At 42.3% G+C, this 23,337-nt stretch overlaps 1 protein-coding gene across 2 annotated transcripts in view; it reads left to right on the plus strand.

Annotated features, from left to right (window-relative positions):
* SGCZ (sarcoglycan zeta) overlaps positions 1-23,337 on the plus strand; it is a 543,025-nt gene that overhangs the window by 301,434 nt on the left and 218,254 nt on the right. The window lies entirely within an intron of this gene.

Below are 23,337 nucleotides of genomic sequence, written 5' to 3' on the forward strand. Positions count from 1 at the left end.
TTTGAAGTCTCTCAGCCCCACTCACCTCACAGAGTGTTTGTTGTGGGGGGAGGAAGGGAAAGGAGAATGTTAGCTGCTTTTGAGACTCCTTCGGGTAGTGATAAAGCGGGATATCAAATCCAAACTCTTCTTCTATAGTTATAAGAATCTGCCCCTGTTTGTTGGTTACTTTCTGCTTTTGTCTTAAAGACAGTAGCCATTTCAATTAGAGAGATTTCCTTGAATTGTTGAATGTAGGCTTCTTCTTCTTCTTCTTCATCTTCAGACATAACACTGTTAGGAGTAGACATTTCTAATTTGGATCAAATCAGTAGCTGAAGTAGCGCTTTCTGAGCTTTAGTTTCTCTTCCTTACCTCCTGATATTCCATTATGTAACAGACAAAGTTAAAGCTGACATTTAACTGACAGCTTCTATGAGGCACAGACAATGTTCCTTGGACCAATTTCCTATTAAATTGCTGGCTTCCTAAATTCTCTGGGTTTTTTCTTCTTCTTCCCCTAATGCCTACCTTTAAGTACGGTGATGGTTTTATAATGACAGGTTCTATCAGATTTTCATTTCTACATTAGCATCTGGAATTAAAAGCCATGGGTAATCATTCATGTTGGGATATATCTTGGCACAGGCTATTCTGCTCAACTACTATTTTGTAAAAATATGATTTTAATCAAATTTGACTGTGTGTGTGTGTGTGTGTGTGTGTGTGTGTGTTTCTACTCTAGCAATACAGATGATGCTATTCAAGTTAAAGGCTACTATAGCTAATCAGACTGAAAATGGAAATTCTTTCATGCTGTTAGATCTTCGAGGGTACAACATTAATGTAGCATTAACTTACAATCTTGTGTAAATTGTTTTAAATGTTGTGGAGGGAGGGGGTGAACTTCCCAGGCTACTGTTCTGGGGTGGCAATCTTCTGTTGCTACTGCTGATACTTAGTTTCCCCCTAAAGCATCTCTGTTTGAAAATGAGTCACTTAACTGGGTGAAATCAGAGGGAGTGAAATTTAAAATGGCAAATTAATGATCTACAACTTTAGTTTGGTCTACAATTTGAAACATTTAAATATAAAATTAGAGATATCCAAGAATCCTGACAAAGGCAGGTATTGCTTCAGCCAAGCGTGGTTAATTGCTGCTAAGTTTCAAAATGACAGGTAATTAATGACATTTCATTTACATTGCTTTGATGTTTCCATTGAAATGAATGGATGTAAGTTATAGAACATATATTAAATAGAGGACCGGGAGATAAATAATGTAGTATCTGGCAGAAACTGAACTTCAGTGGAATGGAAACAGTGCTGATTTTGATGAGTAAAGTTCAGAACAGAAATTGTTTTTCTTGCACGATAATATCAATCAAAGTAAACACAGTAATGTATACATTGACCTTAGCCCAGCAAAACACTGGAGAACCCACATGCACAGTTGAAATCCCCACTGTAGCCATTCCTGTTGCTAAAGAGATTGCCAATGTTTCAAGCTAAAAAGCAGCTTGCTTATCAATAGTTTTCTAACAGTTAAAAGCGATAACTGGTTACTAAAACTTTCTTGGTGGCTGCCTTCATCTTCATCTGTGCTTTTTATTATTATTTAAAAGGATTTGTATTATCCTGAATTTAGAATGGATTAGGACCTCCTTGCATTTGCCTCAAGTAATGGGTGAACTCTCCAGCTATTCAAGTAATTAGATTAGCTTTTCCCAATCTTTATTAGAAAAAACCTTTCACCAAGTGGCCTCTGAGAATGCTCAGACTGTTGGTGTACCTGAAGGAGCTCCTTGCTAGAGATCTCCCATCACAAACTAGCCTTGAGCAGTGTGTGAGGAGCCAGCAGAGTAATTGTGTAGGGTAATTGTGGGGGTCCAATAGGCCCCATTCGTAAGGTCTGAATCCCAAACCTGCTAGGATGCAGGGCAATTGTAGTTTCCAGTACTCCCAATTCATGGAATTGTTCCAGGAGGAATTGGAACCTACCACTTCTACTCATCCCAGCGATGATAAAACAGCTTGAACGTGCTCAGGGATGTTCAGATGGATGACATCTACAAGCCCCTGTGATTCCACTAGCTTTCCTTCTCCAAGGATAGTTCTTCCATTTTCTTCAGAATGTTAACTTTGCTGGGGGCAGGGGGACAAACAAGGAAGATTGAGTGATGGTGAGCTAATTATGACCCCAGCTTGCATTTTTTGTGGAGCTGTGAGCTCAGCTCAATGAAGGCAAACCTTTGGGTTGACCACTATGACCCCCCCTCCCCTTCCAAAGTTCGGCAATCTTACTACTCACCATAACTAAACTTTTTTTTTTTTGACATGATCTTTCACGAAACGTTGTTTGAAAAGCATTAGCCATGTCTATCCCCTTGAATGAACTTTTGGGGGACAGTAAGATACAATAAACTAAAGTCCACAATCCAGTCTGCGAGCCTTCTAGATGCCCAGAGATCCCTTTTAGACTAGACGTTTTATTTTTTAAAGAGAGAAATTGAGGAAAGTTTCTGGTCAAAGGCAAAGTGTCTGTAGCTTCATAAGACAGTAATGGGAGACGGTGACAGAGAAACTAACAGGAAACACCACAACCAAGAGTCAGCTCAGTCTGTCTATTGCAGTAATCGGAGTGTAGCTGAGCAACTGCCAATGCTCTGCCGTAGCAAAGCACATGTTTTGAATACAGAACAACTCAGGTTCAGTTACAGGGCTGGGGAAGACTGCTGCTTCAGACCCTGGAGAGCCCCTGTCAGTTAGAGTACACAATATTAGGCTAGGAGTGGATCGATGTCCTGCCTCAATATAAGACCGTATGTCTTGTCAGACAAAGAACAGAAGGGAAATGTGTCATGCTGACACTCTTGTATTAACTTATCCATTGCAAAAATTAGCAGCCTCACACTGCGTCATGGGGACTCTACAACATTAGTAGTCATAGCGGGTTTTATCTATCCACCACATTTCCCCACAGATACCTTTGGGATCAAAGTGCTATGCAGAAAATAAACAGTCGAAACACAATAGTATAATGCTACTGCAATACAGTGCTAACAAGTTCGACAAGGGTTCGTTTAAATTATATCAAGAATTTAAGAGAGCATAAAGTTTAATAATAGGTCACTTAACCTTAAGTTGCCCCCCCCCCAAATGATGGTATTAGCTGTCAACTCTCCCTGCTGTTTCCCAACGCTATAATAAGGGAATTTCCCGCAGAAAAGGGGAAAGGTTGACTCCCCACAGACAATGAAGGCTCCTAAGGCTGGAGAGTAGAGCAAGGCATGTGGAAACATCAATTCCCACATGGTAAAGAATGTCTCTTTCTTCCTAAATTACAACAGCCTCAAGTTCCCTTAGCTGAAGCCCTCAACTTCACCGAGTATGCTGTGAAGAAATATAAGAGCAAGATCCGTACTCCACATGTTTCTACTCCACTCAAACACACAAATTTCTCTTTACAGGTTTTTTATTTCCCTCAGCCGCTCTGTAAGTAAAAGTGAAGCTGGGGGGGGGGGGAGATGAAGGATACAGTTGGGGTTACTGAAAAACTTGATGTTGGGCTTATCTGCACAGTTCCCACCCCCCTAACTCCACCTTGCTCCTTAATCTCAATTAAGTTCTTCCCTGACTCCAGCCTGGTTCCACTAAATGTACGAGCAATTCACACATACAATTTTTTTCCAGAGATGAGCTTGTGGGCTTTGAAATGTTGGACTCTCAACTCTCATCACTCCTGGCCAGTATGGACATTGGTCAGGGATGATGGGTGTTGTAGTTCAAGAACAACTCAGAAGCCAATGGTTCTCCATCCCTGATTCTTATGTTGTATTGCCTTGACATATTATTATGAAAGTTCACATAATAAATATGTAAATATAAAGGTTATTCATGTGTAAAGAAATAAGCAAATACACCAATGCATATAATGCCATAATATATGTATGTATATATTAATATACTTATAAAATTGTGCAACAGAAGTATAGTACTGTACATTATATTCATACAAGGCATACACATAGTATAGGGGAAATTAGCACCTAATTAGTTGGGCTTTTGTAAAGCAAACAAAAAAAGACCAGTGCCTCAATGCAACAGGTAGCTCAATGCAAACAGGTGCTGTCCGTCCAGAACTGCCAAAAGGTGTGTCTCATTCCATTTAAGGCAAATTCCTCCTCCGTCCCTAGTGAAGGAAACATGTGTTGGAACTTGCAGCTAAATCCTATAATGCAAAGGGTTCACCTGAATATGGGAGCAGGCGCTTGATAACTTCCACTGAAATGTTCAAAAGTTTCAGTGTCCCTTACTGCTGCCTCTACCTCCTCAGAAGAACTCTTTTATTTCCTGTAACTCCAGCCTCCAATTTTCTATTCTTTGAAGCTTTTTATACTTGGCTCTGTGAATAGACTAGAGATAAAAAGACAAAACACCCAGCCTTTTCGACTGCTTAGCTAGTGCCAGTTATGAGTGGTGCCGACTGCCTGAAGAGAACTGTCATTCAACCAAGCTTGGGACATACCCAATTTAGATGAGGAATCCAGATTTTAACCTGTCCTTTGGGGGACGGGATGGGACCATTAATGTAGTGTTTGAAATGTTGTTGCTTGCCAGCAGGGGCTATAGCCCAATTTCATTTGCGACAGACCAGGGAGACCATGATTTCTTGAGTCTCATGACACCAATAAATCTATGTCCCCTGAACTTATATTTTGTTGTTTCGTTGATAACACTCTGGCCGTTCTGCTTCCAAGTACAGTAGTTAAATTCATTTGTAAGGGTGCTTGGGGATTTCATGTGGTTCACATTTTTAGGCGAACTGATCTGATTTGCACTTCCTGGAGTAAGGGAGAAATCCTAACTCCCCACCCCCATATGTGTGCAGTCTAGTGGGTTGGGTCACCCAGTACCACCACCTCCACAGTTCTTCTGCACATGGGTGCCAGCGTGGAAAGCAGACAGATTGTGCCAGCCCGGAGGCGGTACATTGCTTGGACTCAGATCATACCCTATGACATCATGTGATGACAGCGAGGCCCACTTAGAAGCCTGTGGATCCCAGGCTGTGTCCCTGTTTCTGAGTTGGCTGTAGGATCCTACAGGTTCAGGATACCACCACCCATTGAAAACGCACACCCCATAGAGCCTGCTAGCACCAGGCTGGCAGTGCCAATGCTGTACCAGCTTAGATGCTGAAACGGTGCAAACATTACTAGTGTTGCTCAGCAGAAGGGTGAGATTCTTGGAATTATATCATTGGAAGAAACGCCAAAGGAGACCTCAAACTCCACGCTGATGCATGAGATCAACTACTAAAGCATCTATGACTGGTATTTGGAAGGAGACAGATCCTCTATGCATTTCCAACACCACCAGCCCCGATAAACAGGGAGTGTGATGCTTACTGTGGCATGATTCCTTTCCATTGAAGAGCAGCCTTGGAATCACAATGTGCTCTGTAGTGCCAGCTAGATTTTGAAGGAAGGATGTATTGCTCAGTGGTTGAGAGCATACTTTTTTTTTTTGTAAGATTGTACTTCAGTCCTTGGAATCTGCTTAAAAGGATATCTGGTAAGAGTGCTGGAAAATAATAAAATAAAATAAAATAATTATATGCCACACATCTGACTGGATTTCCCCAGCCACTCTGTCTCTGTCTGAGACCATTTTCATTTATTAATCATACCATAACCCAAGTTCTCTGGATGATAAACAACTAGAACAACTTAAAACACGAATCCAGTAAAACAATAAAAGAAATCCTAAAAATCAAAATAGCCACATCAGGGGAGATTTAAGTCATTCAATGGCAGCAGAGAGCCACAAAGTTATGTTATCTTCATGCCCTTTGCAACTTTGAAAACTTGTTTTTGGAAATACAGAAAATATGAAATATGATTTAAAAAAGGACTATGGAGTTAAAATACTTGGCAGCACTCACCATAAGCCAAATATACCTGACTTTGATTTTGCTTCCACTGTGTAACAAGCCAACTAGAAATCTTCTTTTGATGCGGCAGGATCAATATTATTTGACAGCTTTGTCACTTGTAACAAACCTCGGAAATACAGTTTCATTGGAAGCAATTGCCACTGCATCTTGTTGCTTCATGGACCCCAAACTGAGAATCGGAGCAGGGATAGAGATTGTTGTAGCAGTTGCAATGACAGCAGCCGAAGGCAGCGCCACAAGACCTGTTTAAAGCGGCATACATGAATTCAGTAGTGCTTCCTTCTGAGCAAATGTGTAGGCAGTTGCACTGTCGGTTCCATTTCACCCAGTCAAAATGGTTTGAATTTATACCTGCATAAGAAAATTGCTATTTGTATTGTATTGAAAATAAATATGCATAAATACAATGCAATGAAGGGAGGTTGGTTGATTAGGACAAATGGGGCACTACCCCACCAAACTCCGTCTGCCCTTAGCCAGCCTCTGTGTGCTGACCTTCTTACTTTCTTCCTGTCTTTTTTTGTAATCATGTTTATTTGATTTTTGAAATATAGAATTATAACAAAACCCAATACAAAACAGATTTCTCTGAATCTCGTGACTCCCCCCCCCATCCCCTCTGTGGGTCCTAATGCCAACATTTTCAACTGCATATTATATCATAATCTATGTTTTGTATCTATCCATATTATCCATTGTATTTGTTACATTACAAGTGAGATTAAAAACCTGCCATTGTTTCCATCTGCTTACAGTGGTCTCCTAGATAAATTATAACCCCCCCCTTATTTCTTGAAGTTTTTGTCCTCTTGGTTTCTGAGCTTTGCCATTTCAGCGTAGTCCAACAGCTTAGTTTGCCATTCCTCTCTGGCAGGGACTCCTCCTCCTTTCCATCTCTGGGCTAGTAGCATGTGTGCAGCTGTTGTCTTTTCTGTGCCTTTGAAATGTCTGTACAGTCATACCTCATGGTACATCCGCTTCATGTTGTGTCTTTTTGTGTTACATCCCGCGGCAACCCGGAAGTACTGGAACGGGTTACTTCCGGGTTTCGCCACTCGCACATGCGCAGAAGTGCTAAATCGCGCCTTGCACCTGCGCAGATGCAGCGCTTCAAGTTGCGGCCATTTCATGTTATGGATGGGCCTCTGGAACAGATCCTGTCCCTAACACAAGGTAACACTGTACCAAATAAAAAGCTGCTGGGTTTTTTTTAACAAAAATTATTTCAAACATTTTTTTTTCAGTTCATTATATATCATCTCCCAGAAAGCTTTCATTACCTTACATGCCCACCATTCCTAGCATATTCTCAGTCCTGTCTCAGCAATGTCTATGCTGGCTTGGTCATGTCCACACAATTGAAGATGGCAGGATCCCCAAAGATGTGGTCTATGGGGAGCTGCCTTTAGTTAGGCATAAGGCCTCTTGGCAGACCAACTGTTACAAAAAAAAAAAAAATGCCTGCAAAGGCTAACAACATCAACCTCACTGTGTGGGAATCCCTTGCTGATGACTGCAATGCCAGGAGATAGACAGTCAAGATGTGCATCCATAGCAGGGGCCAGAGGAGGAATGACTTCTCTGAGTGCAGAGAGAAGAAACACAACTGTGTATCTGCAGGAGGACAACCAGGCACCTTCATCTGCCACAGTTGCAACAAAACATGAATGATAATAAATAAATTAAACAAACAAACAATTCATTATTTATACCCCGCACATCTGGCTGGGTTTCCCCAACCACTCTGGGTGGCTTCAAGCGAAATGTTAAAATACAATAATTCATCAAATATTAAAAGCTTCCCTAAACAGGACTGCCTTCAGATGTCTTCTAAAAGTCAGATAGTTGCTTACTGCCTTGACATCTGAAGGGAGGGTGTTCCACAGGGCAAGCGTCACTACCGAGAATGCCCTCTGCCTGGTTCCCTGTAACTTTGTTTCTTGCAGTGAGGGAAGGACCAGAAGGCTCTTGGAGATGGACCTCAGTGTCCGGGCAGAACGATGGGGGTGGAGAAGCTCCTTCAGGTATACTGGGCCGAGGCCGTTTAGGGCTTTAAAGGTCAGCACCAATACTTTGAATTGTGCCCAGAAACATACTGGGATCCAATGTAGGTCTTTCAGGACTGGTGTTATGTGATCTCAGCAGCCATTCCCAGTCAGCAGTCTAGCTGCCGCATTCTGGATTAGTTGTAGTTTCTGGGTCACCTTCAAAGGTAGCCCCACGTATCTCTTGTATTGGTCTTTACAGGCACAGCTGGTGCTGTAACCTTTTTACAGTTTGACTTCACCCCCAAAGGCATGATGTTCCATTGTCTCCCAATACAGATGGAGGCCAACCAAGTCTCACTGTCACTGGCTCTGGCTCCAGCTACTATTGGGCTCTGTCATCCACCTTAAGAGTCTCAGTGGGCACCAACCACAATTGAAGTTCTGAAAGTAGTTTATGCTGGACTGTGTGAAGAAATGTGGAATTCTGTTCTGCAGGGTCCCCCATCCCCCCAACTTGTACTTTACAGGCAATGAGCAATAGTGCAAAGTGAGCATTGGCCACAATCACTCAGTGAAATTTTGTTGGCAGTGTAACTTAGTGCCCAAATTAGTGTCCAGCTGTAGCCAAACATAGACAAAAACCTGTTGCTTCATCTCAGGAGCCACGAGCAGAGTAAAAGAACTGTGAGATCTGTGTGAGCGGGAAGCGAGCAGGAAGCAAACAGAAAGAGCCCCAGTCCCGCAGCCGCTTAAATGCTCCAAACCATGCCCCCCATGTGTGATGTGGGCCGGGGACTCCCTGTGAGACAGAGGCCCTAATCATGCCCCCCTGCTAAGCATGGGAATGCGAAGCTTGCTCGCAACCCCTCGCCTCGGGAAGAGGAGCTGCCTTGCTTGATCTCAGGAGCCATTGTGCAAAAACTCATTACAATATATTAAACTTTCAGCTTTCCAAAATGTTATATATATATATATATATATATATATATATATATATATATATATATATATATATGAGAGACCTATATTTTGCATATGATTTTGGATATAATTAGTTAAACTTCTTTTTTTAAAAAAAACCAACAAGCAGTTTGGACATAAGAGGCGCCAGGCAAAAACGTTCCTTTTCAACCAGACGGTTGCCTGACTTGATCTACATCCTATACCCTTTTTAAAAAAGCTGTCTCTTTGGGGTTTGTTTTTTTTTAATTGGGTTGTTGGTTTTGTTTTGTTATGTGAACCACCCTGAAACCTTTGGGTATAGGGCAGTATGGAAATTAAATAAAGGAGAAGGAGGCATTCAATATAAGTTTGGGTGACTCAACCCCACCTCCTATGTAATAAATCTCTTTAACATGGATACCTCCTTCACTGTACATGTCTGGTGGTACATTTGCCATACACTTGAATGCAAGCATGTCCTTTTCATGTATTCATGTCTCCAAGCAATTAGCATCCCATGGAGCAGGAAGCAGGAATGAGCATGCTTGTTCTTTGTTAACCCCACTGTAGTCCACCAAAATGGAGGGTGGCCATTGGCAGTGTGGGCTTTTCCCACTCAGGAAGGTTCCCTGTACATTTTAGAAAACTGATTTCCCCAGGTGCTAAACCATAAGGGGAGCCCACCTGAGTAGAACAGGCTCCTCATTGCAGCTGATCACCTCCCCAACTAGTTGAGTATGGTGGGGATGGCATTGGATAGGGCAGGGTGAGTGTGCTCATCCTCACTTCCTCCTCCATGGGATGGATAAGTGAACCCCTGAAGAGGGCTGCAACACATCACAATTTCCTCCAGGCAAGGCCTGTCTTTTAATTTTACCTATAATGATTTGAACACATTGCAGCTGGTATGTAAATAATCATACTCTCCAAGCCTACTGATGCTAATAACAGTCTGCTTAGAAAGGCACAAAGGTTAAATTCACGGTGATCGTTCACTGGGTTTTGAATAACTGTGGCGCGCCTCTAGTAATTCATGCTACCCATGATCTTCAATAAACAAAAGTTATTAAATCAGTTTCACCGACACACGAGAAAATCCATTAGCCCGAAAATCCATAGAAAGCACGCAAGGCATGCCAATGTGATCCATAGAAAATGCTTTTAAATATGCAGATATGAACTAGGCTGTGGCAGACCTCATACATTATTTAAGATTACAAGCAGAGGCGTCGATATTTAATGTTTGAATGTGCAGAAAATTGGGCTTCTTGGAATAAATATGCTGGGTGAATATTTTAATCAACATATCCTTGTAACCACAACTGGCAATCGGAAGCATGATGAGGGATTTTTCCTAACTCAGTTAAAGTTCGTTAATGGGGAAATCATTTCAGCCAAATGTGTTGATTCATTTCTCTCAACAGGCAATCTGTTGAGGTTTAGGTGTCACTGTTTTTCACCCAAGAAACTAATGTAGTACATTAAATTGAAGTGTGTTGTTGTTGGCTATGCTGCAAATTTACCAATCAAACTCTGCTTCCTATTTAGAGGATAAAAAATTCACAATAAAACAAAACATATGGTATATTGGCTTCATACTCCTGATTATCATGAACATTTGTTAGGGAAAGTAAGTATCACAGAGATGTTGTTAAGCTACACACCCATTTGCTTTTGTTATGGTAGCAGTGGCTGGGTGAAGAGCTGATGAACAACATAACTTAACTAGTCGATAACGCTGCGCATCACACATCACATGCTACAGAACAATCTGTTTGGACGATGATGGAGAAAAAGCATTACAAGGACATTATTTGCAACCATCCCTGTCAAACCCAAATATAGTTATTTCAGGGTAGGAGACTGGGAGAAGAAGTTGGTTCCCAGGTGGGAGATGTGAGGGTCTACCTTTCTGTTTATGGATAAATGATGTGATACATATGATATAAATATGATAAAGGTCCCTTATAGTCACTCCCCCCTCCATTCTCTCTTTTTTGTGTCTATTCTTTTTTCTCTCATTTCTTGGTTTCTTATCATTTTTGCTATTTAGATTAGTTTGATTTTTATTGTATTTTATGTTGAAAGCTTTCAATAACAATGCTTACTTTTAAAAAAGCTAAATAAATACATTTTAAATGTAAAATCCATGAGATACAGTGTCTAATCTTTTAGTGAGCCTCAGCTCAGCAGGCTCTTAACACCCCCTAAACATCTCTTGCTTGATAAGGCTTCATCCTGAGCTTACCAATATGCCTGATTATTGCTCTGAGGTGAGCACAGATGTTCTCCTACCTTCTTCCAGATTCAGACCTTTTAGAAATGCCAGGATTACATTTTGAAATCAGCACTCTGTCTCCAGCCTACTGGTGCTATTGAATAATGGGTTTCAGGCAGACAAGAAAGTTCAGAAAGGAGATGATGGGGCTGTAATGGAAAGGCAATAAATTATGCTTTCTGTAATACTTGAAAAAGAAATAAAACGACCCTACTGGGCAGCTGCTGGTTACATACAGCCTATGAGCTGAATGTAAACTGCCAAAATTTGTACCATGGTTTGCAGTCTTCAAGTAATAAATGTAGATAGGATGCAAAGTGAGGTGAGGCCGAAATGGACTAGATGCAACCCCCAGGCTTTAGATTGCACGCACTGCATTAGAAAAGGAAACCAGTGACGTCCCTTAAAAGAAAGGGTACATCAGATTTATAGTGTCATGTCACTCTAGAACATACAAAATACAAATACAAAATATTTTTAGAAATCTAAAGGGTCCAAACAGCAATAAAATTCCATTCTCGTTTTAGCACTGTTTTTTTTAGTGAAGTACAGAACAAAAGAGTTATCCAGGCACTTAAGGATTTTATACATTACTGAGAAGTTTCAGGGCTTACGGAATGGGGAGGTTCATCAAGATTGTTGTGCAGTTTGGTATCCGGGAAAGAAGTTCCCATCTCGAAAGTATGGCCCCAAAAATGTTAAATGCAGAAGCACTGGTGTTGCTGATAAGTCAAGAAGCATGTTTTTAAATACCTCTATCTGTATAATGATAGAAAACAATACGAGAGAGGAAAATAGGAAATTGAAGCTGCATGTCTCATAAAATGGAGGGGTAGGGATGCAGATTTTGAATGATTTCTTTTTGGAGACCTGGTGGGGTAACAGTCAGAAACATGCCTAAGTGCTTTCTCTGTGGGTTTATAATAGTATCTGAATTGCTTGATAGAATTACAGCCTCAAGATTCTCAGTGGTGCCTTGGTCCATATTTGTTTTCTGTTGCTATTAGTTTAGCTCCCTGCAATTTTTTATTTTTTTTTAATAAAGTAGCAACTTCTGAATCTGCAAGGCAGGCCACTGAACAAATATGGGTGTATAGTCATTCCTTCGTTGGTTATTTATTTTAACTTTTGTATCCGCTTTTCCAAAACCAAAAGTTATACAATAAGCACAACTAATATAAAACAGTGTTTTTTGTTGTTGTTTTTTAAAAAATGGCCTTATGAGTTACTGCAATGCCCTCTATGTGGGACTTCCCTTGAGGCTGAATTAGTGCAGAATGCTGCAGCACAACTGCTGACAAGAGTGAAATTCGATGAGCATCCTATACCTGCGTTTAAAGATCTATACTAGCTGCCAAGTTTGTTTCTGGACTAAGTTCAAGGTTTTATTATTGGTACATAATGCCCTTAACAGCATGGGATCAGTTTACTTTAGGGATTGCTTTTCCACATATGCCTCTACTCAAGTGTTTTGGTATGCAGAACTTAAAACGTTTACAGGTGCCATATCATGTTTATTGGAGGCAATCTTTCAGTGTGGCTGCACTTACGGTTTTGAAACTCCTGTCTTATTGGCTTTAGGCAGGTACCTTCCCTATATTGATTAAACACTTGCTGAAAACTTAGAATCATAGAACTTTAGAGCTGGAAGGGACCCTGATAGCTATCTAGTCCAACCCCCTGCAAAGCAGGAATATGCAGCTGACACAAATGAGGCTCAAACCTGCAACCTTGGCGTTATCAGCACCACACTCTAACCAAATGACCTTACTCCCCCGCCCCCACCCCCAAGGCTACTTAGACACACGCACACACGCGCACACACACACACACACACACACCATTGGTGATTTCTGCATTTTATTGATAATTTTTAGTATACCTGCTTTTTACCAGTGTTACTAATTTTCTGTGTTGCTGTTTTTCATTGAAAATGTTGTTATATGCACAACTTGCAGAAGCACCACTTTTCCGCCTGAGTTGTCTATACATAAATAAATGCACCACAGTACTCTCCCCCCCCCTTCTTAACCTTTTGCGCTGGAAGGCATCCATATCCTCCTCCCAAATCTCTGAAAATATGGAAACTGTTCATCATAGGATTATTCTTCCTGAGTGCATGCCGCGAATGTGATTGCATGACGTGCATTATAATTAAATATGTTAAATACAGAGCAGCAGCAAATGTTCTCACTAAGCGGTAATGCTAATAGCAGTATCTAACTTACAGTCGTTCCCCCCATTTAACTCCCTTTCCCTTTCAGTGGGAAAATGGCATTGGAAAACAATATTTAAGATAGAGGCATTTATTGTCCTTTTATAGACAATTGTTCCAATAACTGTTTAGTAGTTCTGGGATCATAGGGTGAAAATTGTATACCTCAGCGGCTGTCCTGCTTGTGGCTGTAATGAAGTCTCGGTAGTAATCTAATTGTATTGACTTAGCAGGAAAGTGGAATTCTCATTGACAGTGTACAGGCAAGCAAATTGCAGTATCAGAAGACACATGCTGACATAAACCCCATGTCAAGGAAAAGTGTCCCCCCCCTTCCCCCTCCTGGAGAGGAGAGGTTATGAAACTATTAGTTTCCTCTGAATTTAGTAATTTTTTAAACAAATAATTTGACTTTATTCTGTAGATTTTTTTCTCTAGACAGGCATTTTGGCCCAAGCTTTCGATGGTCACTTCCATGTTCATGTGGCATTCAGCCACATCCTGGCAAATTCAGGTTGCACAATTAAAGCTGGTTTGCAGCTCTTGCCAACTCACTCCCTGAAAAGATTGGGCATTTTGTGACAAGAAAAGTGACAGGGAAATCTATTGTAAAGTGTGGGAGATGTCAGAAAGAATAAGGCAGTAAGTGAGAATGAAAGCTCAATAGATAGCCAACCAAATCAGTTTGTCTAACCTCACTGCAAACAAATGGCAATGCTCAATAAACAGATAATCTGAAAATAAACAGACTTTCTAGTCTTTTTCATGTAGACTTTCCCATCATTCCTAATGTTCAGAGAACACTACCCATGTTTCCACAATGACCTGTCTACTGAAGAACTGTAGCCTTGGAACCAAATATGCATTGGTGAGGCTTCTGTAATGTATTTTAGGTAAACAAATCCATTCACATAAGGGCAGCAATTGAGCTTAATGAGTCACTACTAAACCATGTGAACATTGAGTGCCTAGGACACATCCAGGACTTCAAGGGAAGATTTGTTTTAAGGAAGCTAGGTCATTATTGAAGAAGCCCTCAAAGTCCTCCTTGGATTCCCTGGAACATGGTTTGAAAAGAAGGAAGGATTTGAGTATTGATGCCTACAAAGAAACTCCCTGGATTATTTTACAGTGAACTCTTAAGTGTAAAGCTATGCCTTAGCAGAGTATAGAGGTCATAAATGATAAGGGAAGACTACCTTCATCTTGAACAGAAAGCTTCTGGGCAGCCATTGTCTTTGAGTCGTGAGCAGTCTCACCGAGAAGGGCCACATATGCCAATCCAATGGAAGAGGGGGTTGTATCTAGCAGTAAATGCCTGTGTGGCATTGGTGCGAAAAGCAAATAACCCTTTGTGAGTGGCATGAAAAGTAGGTAGGCTGGATTAGCATGACCACTGTGTGCATAAAGGGTGGAAGGAATTGACTGCGGCTCCTGAGTTGAGTGAAATCTCCTGTTTTTAGGTTTTGAACATGGGTTTGAAGAAGAATGGGTGGTGAGAAACCACCTATGCTGATTAAGAAACATCTCCCTAATGGCTCCACCGTTGTTTGGAGCGCCACATTTCTCTGAAAAAACAAAATTCTTAATTTGTATATGCAAGTCAATTAAGGTGGATTACATAAACTGGTGGGTTACATAATTCTCAGTGGTGGGAGGACTTCTGGTTCCAGGCATAATTTCATGTAATTTCATGGAGTGGCATGGTGTACAGAGAGAGAGAACTTAGACAATCCTTCAATGGTGCAAATCCCAGCCACTCTTCCCTGCAGTCCCTGATAGACTTTTCCTGTAGCCCTTCACAGCATTTCATATACATCCCATTCTGGTGGCTCATTGTGTGCAGGCAACATTGTCAGGAAATGACTGTATCAACAAATATATTTGATTCATGTGGCAAAAAGGTGGAGTATCCTGCCTATGTCTTATTGTTGAGGGAAGGAAGGGCTGTTCTTAAGGGTCGGTGCTATTGCAGTAAAATACTTCCTCCAGGTAGATAAAAGATGAAACGCCGAAGGCTGTGGTTACCACTGAGAGGGCTCCATCTACTGAGGTGAGGGAGAGAGAATGGCTTCCTTCTTTCCTCACATTGTCATGGGGAGGGAAAGAGTTTGGAGGTTGATGGGCCTTGGAGGCTCATGAGGGTTGTATAAGTGTGAGAGGGAATGGTTGGGAGATTCAGGAAAGAACATTCCTTGATAGATCAGAACCCCTCAAAATAACGTTATCTCAAGGTCATGATGGGGATAATTTGGTTTTTAGTTGGGTTTGGGATAGACCAAAGCTAGACTTGGGATAGACTTTTGGGGCATAGGCTTTGGTATGTCCAATGACAAATCCAACCAGATAATTTAGTGCTCATTACATGCATCTCTCTCTCTCTCTCTCTCTCTCTCTCTCTCTCTCTCACACACACACACACACACACACACACACAATTATATTTGTAAGCAGGGCCATCTTAAGCATATCCAGTGCCATGGTTCAAAGATCCCTCCGGCGGCCCCCTCCCCATTTCCCAGAGTTGCTGACCTTTTTACAGCACTGGCGGCAGCTTTGTGGGGCTGGAGGAGGCGGGCAGCGGCTGGAGAGTGGCTCCTCTGGCGGGGAAGAAGTGGAGGCTTTGGGCGCGGCGCTGCTTAGGTACAGCAGGCGAGGGCAGTGAACTGATGCTGGGAGGCGCCGTGTCCAGCCTCCACCTCTTCCTAGGCGCCCTCCAGAACTTGGTGCGAACTTGGAGCCCTGGTGCCCCGTGACACCAGCCTCTATGGGCAAGGCGCCCCTGTTTGTAAGCTGCCTTTCCATAGTTCAAACCATGCTCAAATTGGTTTATGACATGAAAACGATACATAATTACAACGTAAGAAAAGTATTCATAAAAAATAAACATCAAAAATACACAGCCAAATGGAACAATTTCCACATAAATCATAAGATCTAAAATGAAGATACAAAAAATATCAATAGCATCAACAGCCTGTCCCAACAAGACCCCCTAAACAATACCCTAGCTCTTCAATATCCAATAGATACCATGCGAAGGAAAAGTGATATTGGTTATGAACACAGAATTATATTTACTCTTTTAAAAAAGTTGTAGAGCTTAGCTGTAGGAAATAAGGCCTAGCAGCAGAAGTCGGAATAAATCAGTTTGAGCAGCGTTATCTGTTTCTTTAAAAAAAAAATTAAAAAAAAATGACAAGACTAGGTATATTTAAGCTGCATGCCTTTGAAAAGAGCTTCCATGGTAAATCTATTTGTCTGACTCGCAGAGTCTTTCTTTTACAAATCAATCCATAGCGGGAAGAATAACTGGCCATTATATACAGTTAAATTGTAGAAGTCCAATTTTTATCTATCACGCCTGAAATACGGTGCCATTTTTTTAAAATACATAATGTATGTATTTATGAGTTTGCAGCCGGAGAAATGATGACTCCGGTGCTGTTATGCGCCATCAGCTACACTGTGTGATACGTATTACCCTACATATGGTAGGTTGCCAGCCAGCCAAACAGCACGAAGGAAATGTGAAATAATGCTTCATCTGTAAGTTTAATTAACGCCCCATGCTGCACAAACCAGAAGCAGGGTGAGTGACTTGCTGGCATGTTGAAGAGAGAAGAGAGGTGGCCACAGCATGGACTGCATAGCTAGAGGGCATGTTACTGTCAGGGGGAGTAAAGGAAGCCAGCTGGTTCTGGTAAATTACCTGTCTAAGGTTTTGAAAGAGTTCTCCCTAGCTTCTGTGGCTGGTTAGCAGCAGATTGTGGATTCCCCCCCCCCGCCCCCTTCTCCCTTTCCCTTTTTCTCTTTTCTTATTCACTCTAAATGCTGATGCGTGCACTTTTAGCTTAGAGTGTCTATTTTAAAGAGGCTTCTCCCCAAACTATTGTGACGAGTTTCACAGCTCACATGGCTCAGAGTCTCCACGCAAGCACAAAATAATAATCTGATCTATATACGGATGGCGGTCGAGTCACGTGTCCTCGTCCCAACATCATATTTTTGTTGAGAATAAATCATCCGGGAAGGGAAGGTACAAGGGAATGTTTATTGGCTTAGCTCTGCCTGGGTATCGATGTGCACTTGCCACCGTGTGCCTGGATAACCAGGCATCTGTGTCTTCCTGCCAAGTGGTCAGGAGAACTTTTCCCGCTTTTGCCACGTACCAGGGTGCTGACAGCTGGTAGTTGAGACAGATGGGCAGAAGAAGCAGCACAAGCGGTGGCAAGTCTTTATCGGATGTTTTGTGGAAATACAAATCATACGAAGCCATAGAATGTCATATAAGACCACAGAATGCCATGTGGTTTCTTGAAAGGCAGCTGCACCAGTACAGTGGTACTTCGGGTTAAGAACTTAATTCGTTCTGGAGGTCCGTTCTTAACCTGAAACTGTTCTTAACCTGAGGTACCACTTTAGCTAATGGGGCCTCCCGCCGCCGCGCGATTTCTGTTCTCACCCTGAAGCAAAGTTCTTAACCCAAGGTACTATTTCTGGGTTAGCGGAGTCTGTAACCTGAAGCGTTTGTAACCCGAGGTACCACTGTACTTAGCACTGTCAAACCACCAACCAAATCTGAGCGCATTTCAAATGAAATGAACGTTGTGCTCAAGCTCCATTTCAGATTTTCAGATTTCCAAGTTGTTCTTCAGCTCCCCCCAAATTTGAAATCTGGATTTTGACATTACAAATGATGGGTACTAGTGGTAAACCCTTCAAAGGGCTTTATAAGCTCTTAGTGCAATTAAGAGGAAACCCCCATGTTCCCCTTTTAGGCATGCTCATAGCTATTGTTTCCAGACTCTTGTTCCAGGCCATAAGCCCTCGTCTGTATTTCACAAGCTTTTCCTGCTGGCGGTTATACCTGTTAGTTAGTAAAAGCAAGAACTTTTGCTTAAGAAGTAAGTTAACTGGCAGGGAAGGGCTGGCTAGTGAAACCGAAAAGGGATTGGGCCCAACTTAAAAAGGGGGTGAGCCTTTCTGAAGGAGTGGGGAGGAAGTTCACAGTTCTGAACTCTCCCCAACTGGAAATTCACCCCATAGCAAAAATTCAGCTGGTCCAACTTGTGTTTGAGAAGTTACTTACTCTCCAGCACTACAGAAATTCTTATAGCACCAGAGGGAAATGATGGAGTAGCAGTGGATGTGTGGCAGCCAAGGATAGAGAAATCTATTAATTTTGGTACCTCAAGTTTCTCATTTCTCCAATCTTAAATCTAGTTCTCCACAGTTCTGCAACAATCTCTCTCTCTCTCTTTCTCTCATGAAAACCTGTCATTGTTTAATGGAAAATTTCCTGTTTGTGTGCAGTTGCACAATATGCATATTATTGCAAAGCAATTTCCCCTGAAGTAGCGCAGTATTGACTCTGCCCTTCCTTTATTTTCTCTTGAGAAAGGGCTTTGTGTGTCGGCCTCATCCCAGCTTGCATTTTCCTAATTGTTTTATGGCAATCTCTCAAAGGCAGCAGAAGCTGGTCCATTGGGATGAATGGGGCACTGACTTTTCCTCAAGCCAGACCCCACCTGCAGGTGTATAACTTGCAGCCAGTCAGGTGGCGGCTCCCCTGGTCTTTGGCTCCGCCTACTTTTGGTCCCACAACTTCTGCCCTACCAGCTTCAGTGGGCTCCAAGCATCATCGCTAAAATAAGATTCCATTCCCACCATGGCTCCTTTCTCTGCTGCAATTGCCTTTTACCCGATACAGTAAATAAACACATCTTGCTTGTTGCAGAAAGGATAAAATTTCCTGTTTGGATGGACTTATTTGGAAATACGGCAAATGTTTGATACATAAACAGCATGTGTTAGCACTTTGGAGAGACAGCATATGCTTATTGGTTTGTTCCTTAAATTTGAGACATCGTTTCTTACACTGAAAGGTCGAAAACATTAATTGTATCATGTCTTGTTAATGAGGAAAATGGGTCTAAAACAACAGAAGTCTTTCATTTCATTTTTGCCGGTCATTAATATTGAACCATTTTTGTGCGAGGAAAAATGCAGGTGTGCATACTGAACAGATCATAAATTTTTGTTAGAATAAAGGGATGTGGAAATGAAGGGATACCGTAAAAGTTAATCCAGAAATCATTAAAGCAATTTTTGCTAAATACCAGAAGATTAGCAATCTAGTGAATACATGTGCCCTGACATTCTCAGTTATTAACTTTCTAAATTACCATATATTGAGACTAGCTTGAAATGAAGACTAGAATTGTTTTAATTGAGAACAGTTGACTATCTTTCCCTGGAGATTTAATCTGAGTCATTTGATTTCCCCCTCCTGAGTCTGGAGGAGAGTGAAAGGACCAGTAGCTGAGTCCATCATTTCTTTGCTTCTGGTCCCTGTTGCTTCAACTATTAACCTTTATTTAGAGCCAGCTCTGAGCAATGCAGAAGGGACGCAAGTGGCACTGTGGTCTAAACCACAGAGCCTAGGGTTTGCCAATCAGAAGGTCGGCAGTTCGAATCCCCGCGACAGGGTGAGCTCCCATTGCTCGGTCCCTGCTGCTGCCCACCTAGCAGTTCGAAAGCACGTCAAAGTGCAAGTAGATAAATAGGTACCGCTCCAGCGGGAAGGTAAACGGTGTTTCCATGCGCTGCTCTGGTTCATCAGAAGCGGCTTAGTCATGCTGGCCACATGACCCGGAAGCTATATGTCGGCTCCTTCGGCCAATAAAGCGAGATGAGTGCTGCAACCCCAGAGTCATCCACAACTGGACCTAACGGTTAGGGCTCCCTTTACATTTACCTTTAAGCTGGCATACAGCTTCCGGGTCATGTGGCCAGCATGACTAAGCCACTTCTGTCGAACCAGAGCAGCGCATGGAAATGCCGTTTACCTTTTCGCTGGAGCGGTACCTATTTATCTACTTGCACTTTGACATGCTTTCGAATTGTTAGGTGGGCAGGAGCTGGGACCGAGCAACAGGAGCTCACCCCATCATAGGGATTTGAACCGCCAACCTTCTGATCTATTCCTGAGGACGTCCCAATTTTCGTCAGAGAAATATCGGAGTCTATGGAGTTATGAGACCCCCGACCCAAGGAGATAAGTACCTGTAACTATAAAGCCTTTAGAAGACACCCGAAGGCAGCCCAGTATAGGAAAGTTGTTTTTAAAAAAAAAGTTTACTTTTTTATATTCTTATATATGTTGGAAGCTACCCAGAGTGGCTGGGGCAACCCAGTCAGATGGGTGGGGTATTTTTTTTTTAATTATTATTATTAAATAGGACATTCCTATTTCCATAAGTGAAATGTTGCAGGGTGTGCAATATATGTTAACGACAGGAGTCTAGCAATGGAGGGGGCAAGGGGATGAGCTGCTTGTTTGGGGGAGCGCTTTCCTCAGCTCAACCATATTTTGGTTTCTCTTTCATCTTTCCTGCTTGCTTCTGCTTTAACAAGCTATGGCTGATGTTGTTAAGAAAAAGATCCTGTTTAAGCTTATAGCCGTGTCTTCTGTGAGGTGAGGCAAAGAACCAGCTCTGCAACAGACAGAGGAGGGAATGGTCTGACTCAGTGTGAGGCAGTGCCCTGTGTTTCTGCGTCTGGGGGGAACACTGTGTTGCATTCAGGTCCTGTTGCTGAGCTTGCGTGTTGAGGTCCCCAAGCCACCCCTCAAATAACACACATTTCACACAGAAATTTAAGTTTAAGGTTTTTGGCATAATTTTTGGCCACAACTTTATTAAAATACAAACATGTGAGTGGTTGCTTAGGCATTAGTTCCAACGATCTGTCCCCTCCTGGGGACAGAACTGACATCCGCCCACCCGCGGGTCAGTAAAGGGAAAACACTTTGGGGAGAGAATGGGAGCTGGGGGTCTGGCCCTTGCCTCTCCCCTAATGTTCCCAGGGGTTCTTGTGTGGCCCTAGCCCCTGACCAGGGGGTACGGACAAAAGCATGGTGAGCCCCTGAATTCCTTTAATGGAATTCCCCGCACAGCAGCAGCATTGGAGAGGCAGGCACAGCCAACCACTTCCCCTCCACCAACCAACGTAATAACCAATGCCTAACCGCAACCTTACAAGTTGTGACTAATTGCTACACAGTAGGCAAAAACCAGCCAATCAGCCAAATGGAAAAATTCCTACCAGGCCCCTGCCCCAAAAGCAGACGACCCCATGCCAGGCATAGCAAGGTCAATGCAGAAACCTAAATTATAGGGAGGGAGGGTGGGTGATCTGATGCACGCAGCGAAGAGGGGCTCACGCTGTGTGCCGGAAACATATATAGCCTCTGGGCTGTCCATCAAAACTTGCAACATTAAATTCTCCCCAACAACCTGCAGAACCCAATCACAGTCCTTGGCCATCTAAACTATCCCGCCCAGCAACATGAAGGAGAACTCACTTTATCAGCAGCACATCTGGTTGGCCACAGTGAGCACAGAATGTTAGCTAAAAAGGGATTTGGTCTGATCTGGCAGGGCTCCTATTATGCTCTTGGGAAAAGGGAGTGTTGGCAATATTGTAATCCTTCACATGGGAGCAATGCAGGGGGGAGAAGAGTGCATTGAGGTGGACTTGACACAGACTAGGGTTTTTCGCGGTGTTTGAACACCAGCCAAATGTATAGCAAGTACTTGAGTATTTAATTCATCCGTATTCATACATACTTCTTCCCTTGTTTTTCACTTCTTCATGCAAAATGGTGTTTTGGAAACCATTTATTTTGCACTCGAAGGCAACACAGAAGTTTTCATTAACATTATATATGGTAAAACGAAGTCTGAGCTGAAGTAGGCACTGAGATTCCTATTGAGTTTAATGGATCCAAGATTTCATTTATTCATCTTATTTTGTCTTTTTAATTTAGCTTCCCTCCTTTCAGCTTTGTAATATGGCTCTGATATATACATACGACACACACACACATTTGTATTTAATAATTACAACCAATGATGGGAGGGTGGAAGATATTCCTAGTGGGAACGGGAAAACGGTGTAACACTGTAAAATGCTTGCCAAATGAGGGGAAATAATGTAAATCAAATATGATGCCCTTGCAGTAAAATCCTATGCATAATCTACTCAGAAGCAAATCCCATTCTGTTCTATTGACTTACTCCTGAGTAACTGTGTCTAGGATTGCAACCATAATGCACTATTGCATTGTTTGCCATGGTGATAAAAAATGATAGGATATATATATATATATATATATAGAGAGAGAGAGAGAGAGTCAGGAACCCCCCCACACCCTGACAGGTAGCTTTCCCAGATCCGTTGTGCTACAGGGACCCACCTCCCCCTCTCTGCAGTTTGTCATCCTCCTCCTCTGGAGGAGGAGACCACTCCTCCAGTGGGGAGGGGGAGATGGAAGCAGGGAGTCGGGACAGGGGCTGTGTCAGGATCACAGAGCCTCAACACCAAGCAGGAAGTGGGGAGCAGGGACCTTTTCTCGCGCTACGATCGCGAAGGGAGGAAGGACGTGGAAGGGGGAGGCGGGGGTTTAGAATCCCGCGCCTTCTGTGCTGGACCAAGAACCAGAAACAGTCATTCCCGGACTCTGCTGAGGGATGAGATGGACGTTTTTATTTGAGCTCCACTGTAAATATTTGCACAATAAAGAACTTAGTTGTTAGAAGTTCGGCGTCTGGCTGATTACTCATGAGCAACCACTGGTGATCTGACTATATATATATATATATATATATATATATATATATATATATATATCCTAACACAACAACAACAACATCACACTTGAAAAGTGTCCCAATACAGGGCTGCCTTCAGATGTCTACAGAAGGTTGTATCATTATTTATCTCTTCAACATTTGAAGGGAGGGCATTCAACAGGGTGGGCACAACTACCAAGAAGGCCCTTACTCTTATACCAAAGCAAACTTGTCATCTCTTGGCATGTGGACTCTAAGAGAAGTGCTTGTTGAAGAAACTCTTAAAATACATTGGATAGGTCCATTAATATAGTTTTTGGCCTGACAGCTGCATTCAC

The sequence above is a fragment of the Lacerta agilis genome, chromosome 9 (assembly GCF_009819535.1).
Source record: "Lacerta agilis isolate rLacAgi1 chromosome 9, rLacAgi1.pri, whole genome shotgun sequence".
In the NCBI taxonomy this organism is placed as follows: domain Eukaryota; kingdom Metazoa; phylum Chordata; class Lepidosauria; order Squamata; family Lacertidae; genus Lacerta; species Lacerta agilis.